Source organism: Chanodichthys erythropterus, chromosome 3 (genome assembly GCF_024489055.1).
Source record: "Chanodichthys erythropterus isolate Z2021 chromosome 3, ASM2448905v1, whole genome shotgun sequence".
In the NCBI taxonomy this organism is placed as follows: domain Eukaryota; kingdom Metazoa; phylum Chordata; class Actinopteri; order Cypriniformes; family Xenocyprididae; genus Chanodichthys; species Chanodichthys erythropterus.
The window spans coordinates 61,736,493-61,763,221 of NC_090223.1; the positions used below are offsets into that span (position 1 = coordinate 61,736,493).

Below are 26,729 nucleotides of genomic sequence, written 5' to 3' on the forward strand. Positions count from 1 at the left end.
CACGTAAATATAAATAACTTTTGTAGTGTTTCTGTCAACGCAGTAATGTAAACATGTAAATATAAATAATTTTGATCATTTGCACTGCAGTAATGTAAACATGTAAATATAAATAACTTTTGTACAGTGTTTCTGTCAACGCAGTAATGTAAACATGTAAATATAAATAATTTTGATCATTTGCACTGCAGTAATGTAAACATGTAAATATAAATAACTTTTGTAGTGTTTCTGTCAACGCAGTAATGTAAACATGTAAATATAAATAATTTTGATCATTTGCACTGCAGTAATGTAAACATGTAAATATAAATAATTTTGATCATTTGCACTGCAGTAATGTAAACACGTAAATATAAATAACTTTTGTAGTGTTTCTGTCAACGCAGTAATGTAAACATGTAAATATAAATAATTTTGATCATTTGCACTGCAGTAATGTAAACATGTAAATATAAATAACTTTTGTACAGTGTTTCTGTCAACGCAGTAATGTAAACATGTAAATATAAATAATTTTGATCATTTGCACTGCAGTAATGTAAACATGTAAATATAAATAACTTTTGTAGTGTTTCTGTCAACGCAGTAATGTAAACATGTAAATATAAATAATTTTGATCATTTGCACTGCAGTAATGTAAACATGTAAATATAAATAACTTTTGTACAGTGTTTCTGTCAACGCAGTAATGTAAACATGTAAATATAAATAATTTTGATCATTTGCACTGCAGTAATGTAAACATGTAAATATAAATAACTTTTGTAGTGTTTCTGTCAACGCAGTAATGTAAACATGTAAATATAAATAATTTTGATCATTTGCACTGCAGTAATGTAAACACGTAAATATAAATAACTTTTGTAGTGTTTCTGTCAACGCAGTAATGTAAACATGTAAATATAAATAATTTTGATCATTTGCACTGCAGTAATGTAAACATGTAAATATAAATAACTTTTGTACAGTGTTTCTGTCAACGCAGTAATGTAAACATGTAAATATAAATAATTTTGATCATTTGCACTGCAGTGATGTAAACATGTAAATATAAATAACTTTTGTAGTGTTTCTGTCAACGCAGTAATGTAAACATGTAAATATAAATAATTTTGATCATTTGCACTGCAGTAATGTAAACATGTAAATATAAATAATTTTGATCATTTGCACTGCAGTAATGTAAACACGTAAATATAAATAACTTTTGTAGTGTTTCTGTCAACGCAGTAATGTAAACATGTAAATATAAATAATTTTGATCATTTGCACTGCAGTAATGTAAACATGTAAATATAAATAATTTTGATCATTTGCACTGCAGTAATGTAAACACGTAAATATAAATAACTTTTGTAGTGTTTCTGTCAACGCAGTAATGTAAACATGTAAATATAAATAATTTTGATCATTTGCACTGCAGTAATGTAAACACGTAAATATAAATAACTTTTGTACAGTGTTTCTGTCAACGTAGTAATGTAAACATGTAAATATAAATAACTTTGATAAACATTTCCTGTACAGTGATGTTGTGTAGATACAAAAAACTTTGATACATATTAAAACACTATTAAATGATTGTTTTGTTTTGTTTTGTTTTTTTTTACATCTGTAGGCATCTTGGCAGGTAAAAGTAAAAAAGAAATGGTCAGCTTTCTCTCGAATGTTCTGAAACATTTTGATGTCTTTGTAGATGCGCTGGACCATCATGTCATCCTGTGACATGATGGTCCATAAATGACAAAATCACACCAGTCCAATCCCGAGATCAGCATTTGTCCTTGAACTTGCCAATAGTATGCATGTTGTTGTTTCAGTTCTGGTGTGCCATTGTTAAATTTAAGGTAAGGACAGTCCACGTAACTTTTGACATTTGGACATTTGATTTCTAAAAGACCAAAAACATTGTGCTCTTTAGGGTCAAAAATAATCCCATCAGGAGAGGCCCCCAGCCAAGGTGCATCGGGGTGAATTAAGAATCCACAAGGGTGGTAGTTTACTTCTAGCAGCAGACAGTATTCCTCAATTGCAGCAGATTCCATTTCAAGACCTCTCTTCATGTCTGCTGTCTGGCGAGTTCCCTTGTAGATTCTTTCAGCCAGGTGTTCAGCTGAGCTCTGGCCACGCACATGACAAACCTCCCTAAAACGTGACGCCGTTACCCGGGGCTTTCGGACAGAGTGCCAATCAAGTGATGCACTCTGTTCTTTGGTGGCATGCTCTATCTTGTGTGCCATATCCAAACTTACTGCCAGTGACTTCATGTGTGGTTGTTCATGTTCACTATGGACAATAGGGCTGCACAATTAATCGAATTTTAATCACAATCATGATTTTGGCTTCCCACGATCAAATTCGCGTGATCGAGCGATATTTAAAATGCGTCATTCATTCACGCTTTGTATTAAAGGTTTTTTTTTTTTTTTTTTAAGCCAGTCTAGCGCGCTGTAAAGCCGCTGTCTGATCACGTGCGTCCATGCACCAATCAGAGTTGTTCCCTGCACCGCGCAGCAGCTCAGTCAGTTTCCAGATGTAGACAGTCACAGACAGAAGACAGAGTAGCGTGAGGAAAATACCACAACAGATAGCAGGCTATAATCTATCTTAACAAAGAAAAAATGTCTAACGTAGCAGAGGGAGTGGCCGAGGGGCTTGTCCCGAGAATCGGATCATCATCCATTGTGTGGAAACATTTTGGGTTTCAGGCAAGTGACACAAAACAAGAACAGGTCATATGCAAAGAGTGCCATAAAGTTGTTTTGGCACCACAAAGCAACACAACGAACCTCTTTAACCACTTAAAAAAACACCATAAAGTTCAATACGATGAATGTATGAGGGCCAAGAAATGCGTTGCAAAGACTAATCATTTCATTTGGCTAAAGACATGTGCTCAATAAACACGGTGACAAACGAAGGCTTCAAATTCTTGGTCAACACTCTGGATAAACGATACGTGATCCCCTCGCGTAATTATTTTTCAAAGGTGGCACTACCTGCGATGTACAGAAAACGCAGAGGGGAAATAGAGCGTGATCTTGCCAATATAAAGTACTTTGCAACTACAACGGATCTGTGGTCAAGCAGGACAATGGTTCCATACATGAGTTTGACAATTCATTACATCGATGAGGATTTTGCAATGCAGAGTCGATGCTTGCAAACATCTTTTTTCCCGCAAGATCACACGGGAGAGTCAATTGCCCAGGGCCTGAGGGAGGCGATGGCCTCTTGGAGCTTGCAGGAGGATCGGCTTGTCTGCATTACAACAGACAACGGAGCTAATGTGGTGAAGGCAGCTTCTCTAAATAATTGGACTAGGCTTCAGTGCTTTGGCCACAGACTCCATCTAGCAATAGGTGAGTAAAAGTTATATTAAAAAAATATTTAAAGAATTGTATATTAAGTAAAAAAATATATATATTAAAGAAAAATATTACAATAATTGTATATTAATTAAATATATATATAATTAATTGAAATAATACGCTATTTGTGATTATTAATTGGAGTTGATCAGTACTTATTTTGCTAATGTGTGTGAATATGTTACTGATAATAACAATAGTAGCTTAATATAACAACAACTGTTATTTCTGCTAGTGTTAAGAAACCAAAACCAAACAGTTTTACTCATGTTGTCTGACATAAGATTTAACTAACTTTAATCTTGAACAATATGATTCGGGTTGTTTATCAAATCTGTGGTTTAATTTTACATATGATTTGACTTGTTCATGTTCTTTTTTAGAGAATGCAATGAGAGATCCTCGGATTGATCGAGCAGTGGGTCTCTGCAAAAAGCTGGTAAGCAGTTTCTCTTACAGCTGGCGACGTAAAAAGCAGCTGACGGAGGCACAAAGAGAACTGAAGCTTCCAGAGCATACACTGAAGACTGAGTGTCCCACAAGGTGGGGATCAAGGCAAGCAATGATTGCACGAGTCCTGGAGCAGCAGAGGGCGATTTCTCAGGTCTTGTCTGATGACAGAAAAGCCAGACACCTCATCCCTACCTGGCAGGACACAGATGTCCATGAGGCCATAAACAAATCCCTCAGCCCTCTATTGGAATTTACTGATGCGCTTTCCAGTGAGAAGTATGTCAGCGTTTCCTTTGTGAAGCCAGTCCTCCACCTTTTCAGATCCTCCATCTTGAAAGTGAACGATGATGAGACAGACCTAACCTGTACCATCAAGACAAAAATCCTGAGCTATCTGGATGAAAAATACAATGACCCTCTGACACAAGAACTGCTTGATATGGCTTCTGTGCTAGATCCACGGTTCAAGCTCAGCTACGTCAGTGAGGACAATGTTGCACCAATTCATGCCAGACTGACTTCTGAAATGGCGAGGACTGCACCTGCAGCCATGGCTGTAAGTAAATGTATATAATTGCAGAATATATGATAAATTAATGCTTTTAAGTGGATTAAAATGATATGAAATCCAGTGGCTTAATGTAATGTCTGGAAATGAGTTTTGAATATGTTTAGATTATTAGGGCTATTTATTAATCATATCTTATTTTCTCTTCAAGGAGATGGGCCCAACAACTGATCCCCATGGTGAGACTGCTGAGGATGCACCCACTACAAAAAAGAAATAGACCTTGGGGAGTTTCTTCAAGACTGCTGAGGGAGCAGCGGCAGCCACACAAAGACTCAGTCCTCTCCAAGAACAACAAGCTATATCTTCTGAGCTACAGTCGTACTTACAATCAGGTAACCTAGACAGTGAGGAGGACCCGCTAGACTGGTGAAGGGACCATCAGAGACTCTTCCCACGTCTCTCAAAACTGGCAAAGAAATACTTGTGCATCCCGGCTACAAGTTCTCCCTCTGAGAGGGTGTTCAGCACAGGGGGGAATGTGGTGACCTGCCTTCGCTCATCCCTCAAGCCAGAAAATGTTGACAGGCTAGTGTTTCTTTCCAAAAACCTGTAAACTACAGTACTCTTTTTGGCATAGTTCTTCTGCCTTGAAATGTTCTTATTTGGTTACATTCTGTTATGGAATATTTGTTTCTTATTGATTGTATATTTTATTTTTAGTTTTATTCACATCCATTATGCAGGTACAACTTAAGTTTATATTTTGCTTCCTAAAATATATTTACACATTGTAAAATGTAAAATAGTGCCCTGTTGAAGTTTTGCTACATTTTCTTTATTGTTTTAATTTATTTTTATTTATTCTTTAAGGAGATTTACTGAATTTTGGTGAATAAGAGGACCTATTTTATTTTGATGCACATATCTGTACATTAGCAGGAATGTTGCACAATATGGATGTGAAGGCAGTAAATGTAATTAGCTTGTGTGACAAAAAACAATTGTTTTGGTTAAAATCAACAAATAATCGTGCTAATTAATCGTGATCTCAATATTGATCAAAATAATCGTGATTATCATTTTGGCCCTTATCGTGCAGCCCTATGGTTTAATGTAACATTTATTTTGTTTATTTTAATGTAACATATACATTTTTTGGAAAATGCAGTTTTAAAATAAAAAAAAAAATCACTTTAACCACTAGATGGCTATAGAGCTCCACTATATGCTATTTGCTATTTGACTACCTGAAATATATCTTTTCACAAGTTGGATTCAGTTGGATTCATATCTAAACATTATAAAATCACAATTATAACAAAAATAAAATTTGAATTGAATAGGCCACACATTATAGTTTTTTTTTTCTTCTTGCACTTCTCACATTCAGGGAGTATGAGCCCAAGCCAGCAGCAGCATCCGATTCAGAGGACGAGGGATCAGGGGAGGATGAAGAAGTGTCATTTACCGATGTACAAGAAGTGCTCTCCACGGAACAAGAAGACCCAGGACACTTTACTCTCCCCCCTCACTTAAGATGTGCCTCGCACACACTTAATTTGATATCAACTGTTGATATTGAAAAATGGTTGACACTGACAAACAAAACAATTTACAGAAGTGCCACTGCAAAGTGCTCTGCCCTCTGGACTAAGGCCAGCCGGTCTACAGTAGCTGCAGAGCTAGTGGAAAGCCTTTGTGGAAAAAAGCTCATGGTGCCTACAGTGACGAGATGGAACTCTTTCCACAATGCAGTTGCACGAATAACTGAGATATCCAGACCACAGTTGACAACTCTCTGCAGTCAGTTAGGTGTACGAGCCTTTTCCGAGCGAGAGTACAAATTCCTTGTAGAGTACTGCACAGTCACAAAACCGCTTACAAAAGCTTTGGACCGTTTACAAGGTGAGATAAAGTATAGGTTAATGTAAACCTGTGGCTTCTTGCCTTTCCTTTTTTTGAATGTTAAACATTTGAATCAAACAAGTAATTCATTCATTGATTCATATTCATTCATTGATTCATATTCATTCATTCCAGGGGAAAATGATTGTTATTATGGCAATCTATTACCGACACTGGAGTCTCTGATGTTAAAGACCTTGGCATTGCGTCCCGGCCTCTCCGAGATGATGGCAAATCTGCCTGATGTCATAGTGCAGGTAGGCTGTGAGTGTGTATTTAAGACTTACTGACTGTAACTTTGTGTGATATGAGAGAAGCCTGTCATATGCACAATTGCACATCCCTCCACTATCACAGATGCTTCCATTATCACAGTCTTCTAAATTTCACACTGAAATAGGCTCTTAGAGAATGTAAGAATTGTATACTGGTACTGTGTTTCTGAAGACCCGGTATAGTCAATATGCCTGTTACATTATTTACATGTCAACTCCTTCCACAGGAAGGTATGTTTTTCCTCTTTAAGAGAAATATCTAATTTTAGAAATCTCTTTCTTACAGGCCATCAAAACCCGCTTTGCTTCTGTTTTGGACAGTAGGGAGGGTCTCCTGTCTGCTGTCACTCTGCCGAAGTTCAAGATGAGGTGGTTGAGGGAAGAGACCAGGAGAGAGGCCCTAAAGAATCTGCTGATAACAGAGTGTCGTGCTTCACCCCTGGCTGCCCCCCACAATGAGGAGCATGAGGCAGGCCTCCACAGATTAGTCCAGCATCCAGCAGTAGTGAGGATGACTTTTTTGTGTTTGAGGAAGAACAGGATTCAGGATCTTTTGGCCCAGACAGGGAGGTGATGGAGTACCTGAAGTCTGGGTCAGAGATGGGGGTCCTAGACAACTTCCCCAGAATTAAGAACTTATCTTTAAAATACAATACAGCACCAGCATCCAGTGCTCCAGTGGAGAGGCTATTCAGCCTGGGAAGCCTTGTTCTCACTCCAAGGAGGAACAGGTTAGGAGACAAGCGCTTTGAGAGACTCCTCCTTATGAGGTATAACCACTACTTTGACAAATAAGCTGACACATTCAGAAGCTCATATTTTGCACCAGAAAAATGCATTACAGTAAATGCCAACTGTATTTTTCCTTTTATTTACTTTGAGACTTCTGTATTTGCTTTAACTCATTTCAACAACCTACCTCTCCTCTGCACTGTGTTTTGCTTTTTAACAATTTACCTCTCCTCTACACAGTGCTGGTAAGGCCAGTCTTTTTTATTTATGGATATGTTTTTTTGAGGAAGTTAATATTTTTTTTGTTTGTACTTGTTAATCGACAATCAAATTGATTTTTTGCACTAGATGGTTTTTGTTAAACATTGAGGAAGTTAATATGTTCTTGTACTTGTTATAAATTGACAATCAAATTGATTGTTTGCACCAGACGGTGTTTGTTAAACATTGAGGAAGTTAATACTTGTTTGTACTTGATTGCACTCGTTACTTTTTTGTACTTGATTGCACTCGTTACTTTTTTCAGTAACGAGTAATCAAACAAATTACTTTTTCTCCCGTTACAACGGCGTTACCGTTACTGGCAAAAAAAATGCAGCGTTACTATAATTGAGCTTACTGAAGCGGTTTTCATCCGAGTAGGCTCTCTCTCAGCCATAGGACCTGCAAAGATTTTTCTCTGGTGTGTGCTGCGGTTAGCCATACACAAACATAATTTTAAACTGATAATAATAAACAATGCTCTGTGTGTGTGTCTGTGAGCATGCAAGCTGAGCGCGAGCTCAAGCCAGAATACCCTTTGTGACATGCAGGATACCTATATACCTATATGTGAAATAAGTTTTTCTAGTCGACTAGTAGTTATTAATTTAAGCCATTAGTTGACTAATCACATTTATATTAATTTAATTTCTTAAATACTGGAGCGAATAAACCATAATAATGAGCGTTTATGTAGGCTATATATCACTCAAGCACACGCATAAAGCTTGCCATAAAAACACGGCAAAAGTAATATAGGCTAATTATGAATGTGACCAAAACAGCAAGGAGACATTTTAATTGTTTATTAATAAAGTAATGTTTTCTTAATCAGTGTCGGCTGTGAAGATGAAGTTGACATTGCTGACTCTCATCTGCTCATTGTGGGCGCGCCTTGAGAGAGAATGCACATTTCTTTCGGATTAGTCTACATAATCAGAGTAGCCTATTTGTTTTCGTTTTTAGATATTTCAAGCTTTCTGTAGAAATATTTCTCATGTCTGCGAGGCAAGTAGCCGCTGAGTTTCAGTTCATTTAGTCTATAAGATGCGCTCCAGTTCACGCGCCAGTGATCGCGCCCGCGCCTGCCATGATTATATTGTCTGCTATATTTGCTTCTTATTTATTAAATCCAGGGTATTGGTTGATGAAACATTGATTAAAATTAAGATACAATTTTTACAAAACGAAATTCACTTTAAAGAAAGGCTTTCTACAAAACAGAACTTAATGAAATGTTTAAAATCATGTCTGACCCACTCCATGCCTCCCGATATATTGCGCATCTTACTCATGCTGTTAACTTTTCATAATCAAGTAAATTCATTTAAAACATAACACAGGACTATTTAAACATATATATGAAACTATATTTTCTTTAATGGCTACCAACACGTATTAGAGTACAGAGAAATTTCATAAGCAAGAGCGGATCATGTCAGGAGTCTGATCAAGAATAACTTATTCTTAGACTTAAATTTAATATTGGGGGCATTCAAGTTATTTGACATTTTTTTAAAAAAAAGTAACGCAATAGTTACTTTCCCTGATAATTAGTTACTTTTAAAATGATGTAACTCAGTTACTAACGCCGTTACTATTTGTGAGAAGTAATTAGTAACTATAACTAATTACTTTTTTAAAGTAACGTGCCCAACACTGCTCAGGGGATATGTCGCCATTTTAGGGGTATAAATCAAGAGATTTATAAAATATAGACTCTAAGATTTTGTGGCCAGTGTTTTAGAAAATCAGTTCAATACTCAATGTACTTAAATTATAGTTTATATTCAATTATTAGGTACAATGAACTTTTTTCAGGAAATTACTGTGAGCACCTTTTATGCTAGAAGGAAGGCAGTAGTACTTCCACCTGAGGGCTCATCAGACTCAGATGAGGAATCAAGCAAGCCAGATGAAGAAGATTTTGCATTAGATGTCCACGGTAATGATACTAGTGACAGCAGCAGCAGAGAGGACAGTCGTAGCTCATGTGATGTGGATGAGACAGAGTCAGAGGCACAACTGAACAAAAGAGTGAGAAACTTTAGGTATATATGTGTGTTTGTGTGTGTGTGTGTGTGTGTGTGTGTGTGTGTGTTTAGGTTTTTCCCCTTTATTTTCAGTGATTAAGCATGAGTTTGAGCATGATTTCACAGCCATGCCAAGTACTTTCACAGTACCAGAAAATCTTTCCACCCCACTGACATACTTTTCCAAATTCTTTGATGAAGAATGCTTTAGAAAGATTGCAGACCAGACAAATTTGTACTCCTGTCAACTCAATGGAAGCAGCATTAACACCAACAGCAAAGAAATTAAAGCATTCATTGGCATGAAAATAATCATGGATGTGGTGAAACTGCCTGCACTGGTGGATTACTGGGCAACAGACACAAGATATGACAAAGTAGCGGACATCATGCCAGTGAAGCGCTTCTAAAACGTTGTCCAGGATGCTCCATTTTCAAGACAATATGACTGCTGAACCCAGTGAAGATCAGTGTGGCGACCAGGGTGGGCAAGAGCCATGAGGGAACGGCGCGAGGCCGGTGACGCGAGAGATAACGAGCTCCACCTGGGAGGCGCACCGGCCTTGAATCCCTCACGGAGGAGCTCCGGAAGCATAAAAGGAGGAGCGACGACAGTGAAGATCGAGAGAGGACCAGGCCTGGACTTTATGTTATGTTTTATTATGTTTGTGTGGCCGGCAGACGCCCGTGAGGGTCTGCTGGCATTTTACTTTAGTTTTGTTCATTGTTTTTTTGATTATTAAAGTTTTGTTGAAGGTTCGCCGGTTCCCGCCTCCTTCTTCCCATATTTACGAACCGTGTTACAATCGGTTATTCAAAATTAGACCTGTGCTGAACCACATGAGAACCAGGTGCTTGGCAACAGAGAGTGAGAAAAAAATTCTCCATTGATGAGATGATGGTGCCTTACAAAGGTGGGAAGGCTGGAAGTTTGTGACAGTATCTCCCAAGTAAACCAAAGAAATGGGGAAACAAGATGTTTGTGCGAGCTGGGGTGTCTGGCTTTGTTTATGACTTTATTGTGTACACAGGGAAGTCCACTTTTGATGCAACTCACACATCAAAGAAAGAGTTTGGATTAGGTGCTAATGTTGTTCTGAATTTGTGCAGAACAATCACAAACCCCACTGATTGTGTTGTCTACTTTGACAACTTTTTCACCTCTCTGAAGCTGATGACCTACCTCAATGACGAAATGGGCCTCAGAAGCTTGGGGACCATTCGTAAGAACCGCTTGATGGGCTGCAGTCTAGAACAAGATCAAAGCCTCTTGAGAAAAGGAAGAGGCAGCCATGACTCCCGTGTGGATAATGATGCCCAGCTTGCTGTAGTCAAATGGGCAGACAGCAGAACAGTTACACTAGCAAGTACCTGTGCTGCTGTCAACCCTGTTGGTGAAGTCCAACGCTTTTCAAAAGAGGAAAAAATAAAGATAAGTGTTCCATGCCCAAGGATTGTGGCCGAGTACAACACTCATATGGGTGGAGTGGATCTGGCTGACATGTTTGTTGTCCTGTATAGCACCCCTACCAAATCCCACTGATGGTACATGGCCATATTTTGGCAAATAATTGGCATTGCTGTCAACAACGCATGGCTACTTCACAGACGTGATGCAGAAGCACTTCAACAAGAACACGAGAGCTTGAAAAGCTTCAGGTTAAATGTAGCCAAAGCACTGATGTATAGTGAAAAGGAGACGAGAGGAAGGCCTCCCAAACACCACAAAGTCACACCACCAACAAACAAGGTTGTCAAACAACCAAAGGTCCCAAGGCCTGTTGATGACGTACGGTATGACCAAATCAACCACTTTCCGGTTTTGTCTAAGAAGGGGAGGTGTAGGATGTGCTTAGAAGGACAAACTTTTGTTATGTGTGGCAAGTGCAAAGTGAGGCTTTGCATTGTTTCTGGAAAAAATACTAGGAACTGTTTTCTTGCCTTTCACTGCCAGTAAGGTTTGGCCTTTGACGATGTTTCCAAGAACATTTAGAAATGTCTTCGAGAGAAAATATATAAAACGCCAAGATAAAATCTACCTGTGCTGCTCTTGTCTTATTTATAAAGTCCAACGCTTCTCAAAAATGGAAAAATGAAAGGTGTACCATGCCCAAGGATTGTGGCAGAATACGACACATATGGGTGGAGTGGATTTGGTTGATGTGATGGCTGGCTGTCAACAATGTGTGGCTATTCTTCAGACGTTATTCAGAAGTACTTTACCAAAACCATGAGCGCATGAAATGCTTTAGATTGGATGTAGCAATACACTGACACTGCACTCTTCATGTTACAAAAACGAGCTCCTCAAAAAAGGGACTTTGCATTGTTTCTGGCTTTGGTGATGTTTCAAAAAACGTTTAGAAATTTATTTAGTTTAGAAAAGAATATTTGCAGAAAGCTGTGACAGACAAAATTATGTTCTTTAGTAGGACATTTAACTGTGTTGCATTAACTTACATGAGTTTTCATTATAAATGTATTCATAAATATTACTTATCATGTATTGTTTATCAGAATATGTTACAAGGAATATTTGTTATAAGTTATTAGAGAATAAAATGTTTTGAAATTGTTTAAAATATATTAAATGGCATTGCCAAACAAGAATTCTGTTTTTAGTCAATTTATACCCCTAAACTGGCAACGTATCCCGTGGGATACAAACAGTAAAATCAAAATTATAAGTCATATTTTGAAAAAATTTATCAAGTTGTTATTTGTGTCCCAATAAGATGGAAATATAGCAATAAATTAATTTTCTGATGTCTCTTTATGGTCTTGCCATTTTTAGGGTTAAAAACAAGACCCATAAACTCCCCCACAGAGGAATTTCCCGCTTGGAAATTCCATCTTATTGATCAGGTTCACCCTAAGAGGTGTAACTTTTCCCAGACTTAGTGACACACAGCTCCCCCTCCCTCTCTCTTGCCTCCTTCAGCCAACACTCCACATCTGCTGGGTGCTCCACGGCCAGGCCTCAACCTGCACCCCATGTGCTTAACTAGAAGAGAAAAAGAACTCCTCCATAGTCACACTAACCATGCAAGTTTGTCATCGTTTCTTTATTCAACACAGGAGGAATCCATGACATACGAGTGAACGCTGACGCTATCAGCTGCCACTGCTCAGAGAGGGCATTTTAAAACTTTCTAGTACTTCTAAATCTTCCTACACTTGAATGAATGAATGAATGAATGCATTTATGAACTGTTTTAAACTACTTAAAGGAGTCACTATGACACTATGACTTGTGTGTCCAAGCTCTTTCCAGGTCCTCTAATAAATATTCTGCCAAGCTAATGCCCAAGTGGGAGTACCAGCTGTAGTAAAAAGCAAAACAGGGCCAATAAATTACACTGTGTGCTGAGACAACCCACCTAAAACTGATGTATTTAACGTGGTTAATCTGTAGTGTTATTACAGACACTTTTATAGGGATTTATTATTATTAATTGTGTGTGTGTATATATATATATATATATATATATATATATGTCGCTAGTCTGTGAATAAATGTGTTCCCCTGTCTTTCTGTTGCCCCATCAAGTGTTTGTGTTCCTTTTTTTTGTCTTGCGATAATTCCGCCATAATGCATCAGGGAATCCCTATGATGTAATCAGGATCATGACATTTCTAGCGTTCTGGAGCAACACTCAAAATGCTCTCTTTGGATAATTAAACACGATTGCACCATTCTCACTCCCTGTTTTTGTCTGTAACTTTTTTATTCCTTGTGGAAATATCCAACCTGATGGGATTATTTTGCCTTGGACTTCGTCACAGGACAGTGCTGTTCCTCAACATGCTTCCAAACTCAAAACGACTTAAAAGGACAATCTTCCACACACACACATACAGTGGTGTGAAAAAAGTGCTTGCCCCCTTCCTTTTTTTTCTTTTTCTTTTTTACTTTAACGTTTTAGATCATCAAACAAATTTAAGTATTAATCAAAGATAACACAAACAAACACAACATGCAGTATTTAAATGGTTTTTATTATGAAGGGAAAACTAAATCCAAACCCAAATGGCCCTGTGTGAAAAAGTGCTTGCCCCCTAAACCTAATAACTGGTTGGACCACCCTTAGCAGCAACAACTGCAATCAAGCATTTGTGATAACTTGCAATGAGTCTGTTACAGCGCTGTGGAGGATTTTTGGCCCACTCATCTTTGCAAAATTGTTGTAATTCAGCCCCATTGGAGGGTTTGAGAGCATGAACCGCCTTTTTAAGGTCATGCCACAGCATCTCAATACAATTGAGGTCAGGACTTTGACTAGGCCACTCCAAAGTCTTCATTTTGTTTTTCTTCAGCCATTCAGAGGTAGACTTGCTGTGTGTTTTGGATCATTGTCCTGCTGCAGAACCCAAGTTCAGTTCAGATTGAGGTCATGAACAGATGGCCGGACATTGTCCTTCAGGATTTTTTGGTAGACAGCAGAATTCATGGTTCCATTTATCACAACAAGTGTTCCAGATCTTGAAGCAGCAAAACAGCCCCAGACCATCACACTACTACCACCATATTGTACTGTTGGTATGATGTTCTTATTCTGAAATGCTGTGGTACTTTTCCACCAGACATAATGGGACACAAACTTTCCAAAACATTCAACTTTTGTCTCGTCAGTCCACAGAGTATTTTCCCAAAAGTCTTGGGGATCATCAAGATGTTTTCTGGCAAAACTGAGACAAGCCTTTATGTTATTTTTGCTCAGCAGCGGTTTTGTCTTGGAACTCTGCCATGCACGCCATTTTTGCCTAGTCTCTTTCTTATGGTGGAGTCATAAACACTGACCTTAACTGAGGCAAGTGAGGCCTGCAGTTCTTTGGATGTTGTTGTGGGGTCTTTTGTGACCTCTTGCATGAGTCGTTGCTGCACTCTTGGGGTAATTTTGGTCGGCCGGCCGGCCACTCCTGGGAAGGTTCACCACTGTTCCATGTTTTCGCCATTTGTGGATAATGGCTCTCACTGTGGTTTGCTAGAGTCCCAAAGCTTTAGAAATGGCTTTATAACCTTTTCCAGACTGATAGATCTCAATTACTTTCTTTTTTCATTTGTTCCTGAATTTCTTTGGATCTCAACATGATGTGTAGCTTTTATTAAAAAATAAAGCAAACGATTCAGTCAAACATACAACATCAGCGCTCTAGCAGGCTACAACAGTAAACTATAATGCCTAACTATATAAAGTTATGAGATTATAGATTTATGAGACCAAAGATCACCCATTAGATTTATAAAAGAATTATATTATGTTCAACCACTACAGAGACATCAGAGCCAGCGGCAAACATCAGAAGGATTAGCCGAGGTTAGGCTGTTCTCAGCGGGGTACATGAGCGCCCAGTGATCGCCTGGATCTCACAACTCCAAATAGGTGCTACTTTTTATCAATAAACCACAAATTTGAGCTTTAAACCAGTACATTCCCACATGCCTGAAAACTCTTAATACTACATATCATGACATAATAACAGTAATATGTTTAAATTACAGGTTTTCTGCTTTACTAATGATGCTTGCTGGTTAGTGCACAATGCACCTGGCTCTCTCAAGTCTGCACAAGTCACCTCTCGATGCATCCTCGATAAAAGGGGTGGATCAAGAACACATCCGGGGATTTGAACTGAATTGGCTAGATGTGAACTTTGAATTGGAACAGTACTTGGACAGCGACTGATGACGTTTCACACAAGTACAGATAAGAGCGCATATTGATAAATGGCTAACTATGAATGAATGAATGAATGAGGCATTTCGGGGTCTCTCCTCACCCACAACCTGGATAATTCAACAGCGCCAACTATATGTGGAGAGGAGAGATTTGGCTGTATCTAACTTACACAGAAAATACATTTTTTCTCAGCACATTAGATGAACTACTTATCATGATTTCAGACTGTGGTGATGTGGTTTCTCCACTGCATGGATCTTCATGTGTATCTTCAGCTGATTTTTAATAGTGAAACTCTTTCCACACTGATCACAGGTGTGCCGCTTCTCTGTTGTGGATCCTCTCATGTGTTTTTAGAGATGAAGACTGACTGAATCTCTTGTCACAGAGTGAACACTTGTAAGGTTTTTCTCCAGTGTGGATCCTCTCATGTGTTTTCAGAGATGATGAATCACTGAATCTCTTGTCACAGAGTGAACACTTGTAAGGTTTTTCTCCAGTGTGGATCCTCTCATGTGTTTTCAGAGATGATGAATCACTGAATCTCTTGTCACAGTGTGAACACTTGTAAGGTTTTTCTCCAGTGTGGATCCTCTCATGTGTTTTCAAAGATGATGAACGACTGAATTTTTTGTCACAGTGTGAACAATTGTGAGGTTTTTCTCCAGTGTGGATCCTCTCATGTGTTTTAAGATGTGATGACACACTGAATCCCTTGTCACAGTGTGAACACTTGTAAGGTTTTTCTCCAGTGTGAATTCTCTGGTGCAGTTTTAAACCATTTGCAGTAAAAGTCTTCTCACACTCAAAGCACATGTACTCTCTCACACCAGTATGTGTTTTCTCATGTGCGTATAAATATGACAGCAGTGAAAAATTCTTTTCACACACAGAACATGAATGTGGCTTCTCCTTTGTATGAATTTGCAGGTGTTTCTTTAAGGTTGATTCCCCACGAAATGTTTTGTCACACTGATCACATGTGAACGGTCTCGCTTCGGTGTGGATCATCATGTGTTCTTTAAGGTTTGATGATCGCGTGCAGCTCTTTCCACACTGATCACATGTGAACGGCTTCTCTCCAGTGTGGATCCTCATATGTGCTTTAAGGTGTGATGATTGACTGAAACTCTTCCCACACTGATCACATGTGAACGGCTTCTCTCCTGTATGAACTCTCATGTGAATCTCAAGATATTGTTTGGTAGAGAAACTCTTTCCACACTGAGTGCAGGTTGTAGATTTCTTGGCTCTTTTCTTTAGAAATGTCTTTTTAGTCTTTGAGCGACTCAAAGGTTTTTCTCCAGGTCTGTCATGATGTTCCTCCTCCACTTCACTCAGTTCTTCACTCTTCTCACTTTCTTCCATCAGGTCTGAAATGAAAGAAAAAACGTGTCATTTAATTTTCAGTACATCAAAATAATTTAAAGAGAGAAATATGAAGGTCATAAAATTCTTCCTGTGATAGACAACTGCTTTAAAATATTCAGATCATTTTGATGCAGAGTCCAGAATGAATAAAGTATAATATTTTATTTGTCAGGAAAAAAATGTATTATGCCAACTAGACAGTTAGTGTCACGAATATGGCTCCTGCGGCTCCTCCTCCGGACCGCCAGAGGGAGCCATCACCGGAATATTGACCATCTTTCATTCGGACTACGTTACCCATAGGCCCTCATTCCTGGGACTGATTGCACGCACACCTGCACTGCATCACACTCACACTATTTAAGACACACATCACAAAAGGCTTGTTCGACTTGATGCAGCGCCGCAAAGACAGATCGGCGGCTGACTTGAAGCAGTGCATGCCGGTAAGAAATGTTGTCCGACTTGAGCTAGCGCTGACGTCATGTGACTGTGATGTATGGCTTTAAAGTACCGCGAGAGCGATTCGAGATCAGCCGCCCAAGTCAGCCAGCGCAGCTTCTGAAGAGGAGCTGCACAAGCTGTGATGACGACACAGCTGTTTCATGATTGGCCGGATTCACCGCATGACAATGATCACTTGTGTTTCGTGTTTATTTTCACGCCTTCAGTTCCAGTAATGCTCAAAAATCTGTGTTTTATAACAGTTAAAGCTCTTTTCATGTAGTCGCGATGTTATATTGTGTCATGTTTATCAAAATAAAACTGATAAGAAACGTAGACCCCTCTACATTGGCATTTAAATAATATATGCTTATGTTGAACTTTATTCTTGTAAAAACAGACGCTGTAAGCAGTACATAAAGTTTTGAATGAAAATGTCTCTGAAACATCAGTGTATTAGTCAAATATTGCATTTATTTCACTTCAGCTGTGATAAAGTATGCAAACGCAGCACGAGCCTCACTATGGGAAGCAGAAAGTGTCCGACTTCATGTCTCCGTTTTCAGCTCCTCCCCGCCTGCACACGGCTAATCTCGCCGATCGGTTACATCCAGCCGCAGCCGATGTCGAACACACCTAAAGTCTTGATTTGCTTTGGTGATCGTTTCTGAGCATTTTCTTGTGGACTGTTTATCTGTTGTCGATTGGATTGTTTAGTCCTTGTGAACATCTGCTGCCTGCCCTGATCGCTACCTGTTTACTCTGTTGTATTGCCACCTGCCCTGATCTTTGCCTGTGACCCGACTGTTTGTCTGCCGCCTGCCACAACCATTGCCTGTTCCTGTTTGTGCCTCTGCCTTTGCCCTGTCTGCTTTGTACGCTGTTCAATAAAAGCTGCAAATGGATCTCCCCACTCTGTTGACCCTTCATTACAGTTAGAAGACAATTTAATTAAATAAAACATACATAAATTTATGCTTTGAGCAATCAATGTTAAGTGTAAGAAATATATACCTGACTGTGGGACTCACAGTAGTCCCAATTTCCCAAATGGCTAATCTGCCATCTTCACTTAATTACCCAGACCAGAATTGATTTTTGTAATGAATTTAACCTCTTTTTTGCATTTTTAATTGATGAGGGAGGGAGAGGGGGTGGGGTTTTGCACAGATAAACGAGGAGAAAAGTTTGGTCAAGGTGTGTCCTGTCCTCTTTCTCTGAGCTCTTCTATCCAGGGTGTGTTTTATTGTTTTATTGCAGGGTGTTTGATCTCAGCTTTTGTTTTAGCAGGAAAAAACAGAGCATGTTTCTGTAGTGAGAATTATTAAACATATTTGATCAATGACAAAATTATAAAATTTCACTTAAAGTCAAATCACACTTATTTGTATAGCGCTTTTTCACAATACACATCGTTTGACTTCCATTCATACGCATGTGAATGTGGGACACCAGAAACACAAGATCAAATGAATTTTGTAGTAAAGTGGAGTAGATTGTATATTTTAAAATTTGAGTGTTTATTTGTTATTTATATTTTTAAAAAGAGATTCACAGAGTGTGACATCATATCATGATCGTTTTTTATCATGTCTGTAGAAAGTTCACATGCTCAAAGTCTAGACTGACTGCATCTTTAAATGTGTTATTATCAGTGTCCTACATGATTCACTCAACCCTGTTACTTCTGACATGATTTTCCTACTTTTAAAACCAGAGGATTTCTTAAAACTGTGACACCAGGAAGTGACATCATCTGGGCTCTTTTCTACAGCATGATGGGAGGACAAGAAAATAATCTCAATCCATTGTCTCAGTTTTTACACAAATGAATGACTGCATTCATCAACCCTGTTACCAAAGTTACAGTAAGAAGAAATTTACACTCACAACCCTGTCAGCCATTCTGGAAAATTCATTTATTTAATACATTTTGGTGTTTACAGTTTATTACTAAAAAATAGCAATGTTGAAAACTATATTGAAAATGCCTAAATTCTGGAAACACTCTTGCAAACTGTGAACCAGATATGAAACAAATGTAAAATAAGTATTTAGTTTGATCTGATGTTGACAATCAATATGAACGTTTCTCAAACTTCCCTTTACTGAGCTTTTGTTAGAAAAGAACTTTAACTGTTTCTCTAAATGTGCAGAAGTGCTTGAATCTTTCTAACATGAATGTTGTTCAGCATCATGTATGAATGAAGAATAAACACCAACCTCTTTGTTCTTCAGTGTCTTCAGTGTGTTTCATTCTGCAGGGTTCTGGATCACTCATGTTCTTTGCCGCTTTCAGCTCTTCCTGATGCTTCAGTGCTCTTCTGATGGGAATATTCCAGCATTTATTGATAAACTGCAGTGGGAGGAGCTTCATTGATGATGTGACTGCTATGAGAGGAGCTTTATTGATAGATAACTAAAGTGGATGGAGCTTTGTTAAGTGCTTACAGTGGGCGGGGATTCGTTGACTGAACTGCAGATTGGTTGGAGGAGCTGATCGGCCAAAATCCAAAATATATCAGGTACTGTGTTTAAATGTACAAAGCGATTTTACATAGAAAACCTATGTAAATGCAAAATGCAAGCGTCTATTTTTATGTTTCAAATTACTTTTGTGAAAATAAAATGTTTTAATGTTCCATCATCATTTAGTGTAACAGATATATTTATGTAAAAAGGAAACAGCAGTTATTTTGACCTGTACTTAAGATATGTAAAAGAATAAAAGATCATACTAAATTTCATTATATTTTAAATAATTAAAAATGTATTGCTGATAAATGTATGAAATCTAGTAGTTTGAAGGATAGTGGCTAAGTATAAAGATTTAAAATTACAATTTAAGAGTATTTTGGGCTATCATAAAGCAAATGATGCAAATTCAAAACTTTTAATTTCTAATTCTAACACTCTGTTTCTTCATTAGAATAATGGCAGATGTCTAGAAAAGTAGTAAAGAACTTTATGAAAAGCAGTTAAAAGCATGAATACAGAAATAAATGTACATATTTGTAGTCATCAAATCCCCTCTCCATTCTGTTAACAGCAATGAAATGAGCTTTAAGTGTCAATTTACAGCAGATCTGAAGACATCAGCATAATAAATGAGGTGAAAACAGGAACTATTGGCATGAAATAAAGAGTTTTCAGCAGTTTCTCTGTTAATATTGATGATCCTCAGACTATCAACACTCATTCAACAAGACATTCAGATCATTAGCAGATCATCTCACTTTATTCTGAGTGTTTGCTGATAGAAACTGGTTATTTGAGTCAGAATATATGAGAACACACTATACAACTGCTCTATTTAAAGACAATACTGGTATTTCTCACAATATAACATGAATAAGACAATAACACAACAAAATGGGTCATTCCACGAAATCGGTGCCTTTTGTGTCCCTAAAAAATAATCAGACATAGAAGTAACAACAAATAAATTTGTGACTTAAAAACATGTCAATACTGTGTCTTGTTTTATCAATATTACACCAAAGTTCATTCAATTAAATATTATTTTAAATAATTAAAATTGCATTTATTCTGATAGTGGTGTAGGGACTCGTTCGACAGACGTTACCAAATGGCTTTATCAGCCAGAGGCATGATTGAACAAAGCTTCATTTGGTCCAAAAGATTCATTTCCTGACAGGAAAAACCTAGCCTTAACAGAAGTGATGACACAACTTCTTTTAACAAAGGACTCTGTCTAAAGGACTTCTTAGCTCATCAGCAATAAACTAATCAGAACCCATCACGTGGGTCTGATCACATTAAATCTATTGATTCTCTCACAAAACCCTCTTGTATTATCGGATGGAACAGGAAAACACCCATCAACGGATTTAAAGACAAATCTGTCCTATCTATACCTCCTTTGTGTGGAGCAATCCATTTTTGACCCGGTCACTTGTGACTCCGGTCGCTGTTCAATGACTTTATGCTTACAGACTCAATCTTGAATTTCAAATAGACCATCATTAAGAGATCATTTTAAACTATATACAGAATAATACATGCCATGATGTAATTACTAACATGTCTATTCAATGTATTCAATATGTGGGTTTTCTTCAAATGCATTATTGTAATCATTGTTTTAATTAGGTCAGTCTAGTAATATGTGTGTAAGAAGTGTGTCATGTTTGAGTTCTAAATACAGAGTTTATAATTCTCTGTAATTCTGTGTGAATGAAACATTGAAATTCAGTATCAGGAAGATATTAAGAAACGTTATAAAGTTGTTAATAAAACAGGAGAATGTTCCACAGATATCACGCGATGTGATCAATAGACAATAGACGAGGCGTGTCTAATCTCCGTAGCAACGTCTCATTGAAGGATTGCATCTAAGGATGGAGCCAAATTGCTCCTTTAAAACGTCTCCGGTTACTATGGTAACCTTGGTTCCCTGAGAGACGGTCTCTCGACATGGCGTCAGAAGCTGACGCTTTGGGGACTCCCTTTTCTCCTAATTCTCCTGAAATCATATTGCACAACGCCAGTGAAGTTGCCACTCTCACTGGCCAATGCCAGCCAAGACGGCGAAAGGGGGGCGGTACCCGCCACTATATAATGCGCCGTCCTGGCGGCATAAGCTCAGAATCTTCCGACTGAACGAGAGTACAACAGACAGACATCATACAGCTCGCTCTGCCAACATGAAGGGGAGAGCGCCACAGACTGGGTGTGGCGCTGGCTCCACCCCCAGATTCACTTATACGACCTAGTTGAAACCACCAGCCTCAGCTAGTGGGCGGGAACTGCAGGCAGAATACGAGTTGTACTCAACGCCAGGACTTGTGAGGCTAGAGAACACACGTCCAAATTGTAAAACCTGGCGAAGGTATTCTGCGACGACCAGCCCGCCGCCATACAAATGTCTTTGATGGTGACGCCTTTAGTCCATGCCCACGAGGATGCAATCGCCCTCGTTGAATGCGCTCTGACGCCGATAGGGCATTCCATTCCTTGGCTAGAATAGGCCAAAGTGATCGCATCAACCACCCAATGCGATAGCCGCTGCTTAGAGACGGGACGTCCTTTGGTACTGCCGCTGAAACACACAAACAGCTGCTCAGAGAGCCTGAACTGAGCCGTGCGGTCAATGTAAATTCGCAAAGCTCGCACTGGACATAACTCCTGATGAGGGGCGTTATCCACTGACTCCTGGGTGAAAGCCGAAAGAGTTATCGCTTGTGCTCTGAACGGCGTTGACAGTGATTTAGGCACGTAACCCTACTTCGGCCTGAGTGTGACGTTACAATCATCTGGCCCAAACTGCAAGCAATCAGCGTTAATAGAAAGCGCTTGCAAATCCCCCACGCGTTTCACTGAAGCGAGGGCGAGTAGCAGCGCGGTTTTAAGTGAGAGCTCCTTTAAGCCGACTGACATGAGCGGCTCAAAAGGCGGCCGAGTCAACGCTTCGAGCACAAGAGCTAAATCCCATGACGGCACCGTGGGGGGGGGGCGAGAGGGTCTTAGTCGCCTTGCACCCCTCAAAAATTTTACCACTAGGTCGTGTCTGCCCACCGAGCGCCAATCGATAAGGACATGAAAAACTGAAATAGCTGCCACATAGACTTTAAGAGCGGAAGGCATACTGCCGCCGTCCAATCGCTGCTGCAAGAAATCTAGAATGCCTGAGACGGGACAGCTTCCCGGTTCGAGACCATTCAGTTCACACCATTTCACAAATACTGCCCATTTAGAAGCGTACAGGCGCCTTGTAGAAGGGGCTCGCGCCTCCGTAATCATGTCCATAACACGGCAAGACAGAACGCTCGGATCTACCGGCTCCCTTGCACTACCCACACATGAAGTTTCCACCATTCGGGGTTGGGGTGCCAAATCGACCCGCCCGCTTGCGACAGAAGGTCTCGTCTCAGTGGAATCATCCACGGGGGAGCCGTTAACAGTTCTAGCAGATCGGGAAACCACGGCCTGTTCGGCCAGTACGGGGCGATTAGAAGCACCGACGCTCTCTCCTCCCTGATCTTGTGCAGCACTTGTGACAATATCTTCAGCGGGGGAAATGCATAAAGGCGAACATTCGGCCATGGCATCGTCAGTGCGTCTCCTCCCAGGGGAGAGCGCGACAGAGAAAAGAACAGAGGACAATGCGTGTTCTCCTCCGTCGCGAATAAGTCCACTTCCGCCTTCCCGAATTGTTCCCAGATCAGTCTCACTGTCCCGGGGTTCAATCTCCATTCTCCTTGAGGGATCCCGTCCCTCGACAGCATGTCCGCGCCGCTGTTCAGGTGGCCCAGAACATGCGCCGCTCGGATGGAGAGCAGATGGTGGTCGGCCCACAGTAGAAGCTGCGCAGCCTGCTCGTAAAGGGCTTGCGAGTGCACTCCGCCCTGGCGATTTATGTACGATACCACCGAAACATTGTCCATATGAACCAATACATGATGGCCCCGGACTTGTGTGAGGAAGCTTCGAAGAGCCAGAAAGACCGCCCTCAATTCGAGGCGATTTATATGCCACGTCTTCTCCGATTCCGTCCAGTAGCCCGACGCCAGAACGCCATCGCAATGAGCTCCCCAGCCCGTCGTCGACGCGTCCGTCGTGACCACTTTCCGCCGCGTAACCACGCCCAGCTGGGCGCCGCGTTGGTACAGGTTGGGATTCCGCCACGGCGCGAGCGCGCTCAGGCACCTGCGAGTGACCACAACGCGGGCATGGCCCATTCTCCAAGCTCTCCTTGGTACCTGAGTTTTCAGCCATAACTGGAGGGGACGCATATAAAGCAACCCGTGGTGGCATACCGCCGCGGCCGCCGCCATCCGTCCCAAGAGCCTCTGATATTCCTTCAGCGCTACAGGACGGCCCAGACTGAAAGCACTCAGGGCAGACATCAAATCGCGAACGCGCTCCTGACCTAGACGCGCTCTCATCGCGACCGAGTCCAACTCCACCCCTAGATACGAGATTGACTGGCTGGGGCATAACATACTCTTTTGCGTATTTACGCATAGACCCAGGTTCTCCAAATGAAGCAATAGAGTGCGTTTGTGGCCGTTGAGCACATCCTTTGAATGGGCTAAAACTAGCCAATCGTCCAAATAATTGAGTATGCGTATTCCGTTCGCTCTCAGGGGGGAAAGCGCTGCATCCACACATTTTGAAAACGTGCGCGGAGCCAGGGCTAATCCGAACGGCAGAACTGTGAACTGATATGCTGTGCCGTCGAACGCAAATCTCAGAAAGCGCCTGTGACGAGGGGCGATCTGAATATGAAAATATGCGTCTTTCAGGTCTACTGAAATAAACCAATCTTCGGGCCGAATTTGCGCGAGGATCTGTTTCAATGTCGTCATTTTGAAAGGGCGCTTGAATAAAGCCCGGTTGATGGGTCTCAGGTCCAATATCGGACGGAGGCCACCGCCTTTCTTTGGAACGACAAAATACCGGCTGTAGAACCCGCTCTCTCTCTCGCTTGGCGGGACCACTTCTATCGCGCGCTTTGCGAGGAGATTGAGAACTTCTTGCCTCAGCACTGACTCGTTGTGAGCCGGCACTGTCAACATAACCACGCCATTGAAACGGGGCGGTCTGCGCCGAAACTGCAAAGTGTAGCCGTTCTCTATTACGTTCCGCACCCAATCCGAAATACCCGGAACAGCCCGCCAAGTGCTCGCAAATTGGCACAGAGGACGGGGCACCCCGCCTTCTGTATTCAGGACAACGTCGCTGTATACTGGGGTAGCGCGCTGACAGCTCTCTTGACGAATGGGCGCGTTGAGAGGCGGCGAGTCGTGTATGTGAGAACTGACACGGGTATTCCGCTGCGGCGGAGGACCTACATTCGGAGCGCGAGCGTCGCCGATTACACGGGAGAGCTGCGAGCACGATTGTATCTGCAGCAATTCGCCTGAGCATAGAGTGCGAGAAGCTGCCGCTGCTAGAGGAGGAGAAAAAAGCTCTTTTTGTGAGGTTGTAACATTCTTTATTACATTCACAACAGAAACATTCTCGTAGTCGCCTGCAACCGCCAAGGGGACTTCTTGAGAACACCTCGGACGCTTCGCAGCGGGTCCTTCGCTCAGCGTCCTCCTCCTCTGCACTCTCCCGTCAGGAACGAGGCTTCTGTTCCGATGAACTAGGAGCAGTCCCGGGGCGGCCGCCTTTCTTAAAGCCGTGACGCGACTTCGGCGGTCTCTGCCAGGGTGTTTTGTTGCGTGCAGCAGGCTCCGGGTCTGGCGCCGAAGGGGCGGGAGCAGAGGGAGCTCGCTTCGGCGGCCTGTTTGAAGCCGAAGAAGATCTACTGCGCGCTGGAGGCGGCGCGGGCGCCCGGCGCGGAAGGAAATGACTCATCACCCTGGAACGCTTCTGTGCTTCAGAGAAGCGCTCTGCAATCGCTTCCACGGTGTCCCCAAAAAGGCCGGAGGGAGATAAAGGAGTGTTGAGCAGCGCCTTCCTATCTGCATCTTTTAACTCTGTAAGAGTCAGCCACAAATGACGGTGGAGCACAACCATAAAGCCCATGCTTCGTCCGATCGCCTGGGCCGTTTTCTTCGTTGCCTTCAGGGCAAAATCAGTCGCAGCGCGCAGATCTTTAAACGCTTCGGGGTCCGCCTCCCCCTCGTCCAGGGATTTCAGCAGCTGAGCCTGGAAAACCTGAAGTACCGCCATCGTGTGAAGTGCTGAAACTGCTTCACCTGAGGCGGCGTATGCCTTATCAGCGATATGCGCGATCACACGGCAGGGTCTTGACGGCAACATAGCGCCTGCCTTAAGGGAAGCTGACGAGGGGCAGAGGTGCGCCGCGATAGATTCCTCGACTGGCGGAATGCACGCATAACCACGGGCTTCAGCGCCATCAACTCTTGTGAACATTTCCGAGCCGCTGGCGTGGGCGCGAGCCGAGTGGGGCGCGGCCCAGGTCCTAGCGACTTCCTCGTGCAGGTCTGGAAAGAAAGGGGCTCGCTTCCTTGGAGCGGCGGCTCGGCGGCCCAAGTGAAGGAACCACGAATCCAGTTTGCTCTTCGCTGGCTCGTCGGGGGAATCCCATTCAAGACCGAGATCATTCACGGCCCTAGTAAGAACCCTAACAAGCTCGTCTTGAAACGCCACCTGCCCCTCCGGCTCAGAGCGCTCCTCCAGGAGGTTGTCTGCCCAGTCCTTCTCGGACGCCGTTAGGGACATGGCCTCGTCGGGATCGTCATCCCTCGCCGCGCCGAACGAAACCATCTCCGACGCGCCGGGGGGGGTCGAAGACTCTCCTCGGTGAAGTAAACAGGAGGGCGGGGTGGTGAGTCACACCTCATTCCCGCGTCATCGCCCCTTATGCGGCTGTCCCACCAGCGGCTCGTCAACGGCAGTGGGACGTTGCCTAGGACATTCACCATGGGCGATGCTCCTCCGAGCCCTCAGCACCCGCACTGGGAGATCCTCGCAGTGTGGGCAGCCCGGCCCGGCGAGTGCTGCTTCTGCATGGGCGAGTCCCAGGCACAGAATGCAGTACTCGTGGGTGTCTGGAGCCTCGATAGGCCCCGAACACAGCGTGCAGAAGGTAGACATGCTGGAACGCCGAAAGGGTAATCCGTCTACTTCGCGTCTTCTCCACAGCTGTCTCGTAGTAATGTCGAAGTTATTAATTGTTGAAGTGAAAAGGAAGATTCTGAGCTTATGCCGCCAGGACGGCGCATTATATAGTGGCGGGTACCGCCCCTCT

At 41.6% G+C, this 26,729-nt stretch overlaps 1 pseudogene; it reads right to left on the bottom strand.

Annotated features, from left to right (window-relative positions):
- LOC137007702 (uncharacterized) overlaps positions 1-26,729 on the bottom strand; it is a 1,237,067-nt pseudogene that overhangs the window by 394,777 nt on the left and 815,561 nt on the right.